We start from the raw sequence: 652 nt of genomic DNA on the forward strand, positions 1-652 counted from the left end.
TGGTGCGGGCTCCTGGCTCGACCACCATCGGCACACGCTGGGCCCTGGTGCGGGCGGTTGCCTCGAACACCATCGGCACACGCCGGCCCTTGGTGCGGCCGGTTGCCTCGACCACCATCGGCACACGCTCGGCCTTGGTGCGGGCGCTTGCCTCGACCACCATCGGCACACGCTCGGCCTTGGTGCGGGCGCTTGCCTCGACCACCATCGGCACACGCTGGGCCCTGGTGCGGGCGGTTGCCTCGACCACCATCGGCACACGCTCGGCCTTGGTGAGGGCGCTTGCCTCGACCACCATCGGCACACGCTGGGCCCTGGTGCGGGCGGTTGCCTCGACCACCATCGGCACACGCTCGGCCTTGGTGCGGGCGGTTGCCTCGACCACCATCGGCACACGCTGGGCCCTGGTGCTGGCGGTTGCCTCGACCACCATCGGCACACGCTGGGCCCTGGTGCGGGCGGTTGCCTCGAACACCATCGGCACAAGCCGGCCCTTGGTGCGGGCGGTTGCCTCGAGCACCATCGGCACACGCTGGGCCCTGGTGCGGGCGGTTGCCTCGACCACCATCGGCACACGCTGGGCCCTGGTGCGGACGGTTGCCTCGAGCACCATGGGCACACGCTGGCCCTTGGTGCGGGCTCTTGCCTCGAC

Source organism: Durio zibethinus, unplaced genomic scaffold, assembly GCF_047325235.1.
Source record: "Durio zibethinus cultivar Kanyao isolate XHJ-2024 unplaced genomic scaffold, ASM4732523v1 HiC_scaffold_391, whole genome shotgun sequence".
NCBI classification, from domain to species: domain Eukaryota; kingdom Viridiplantae; phylum Streptophyta; class Magnoliopsida; order Malvales; family Malvaceae; genus Durio; species Durio zibethinus.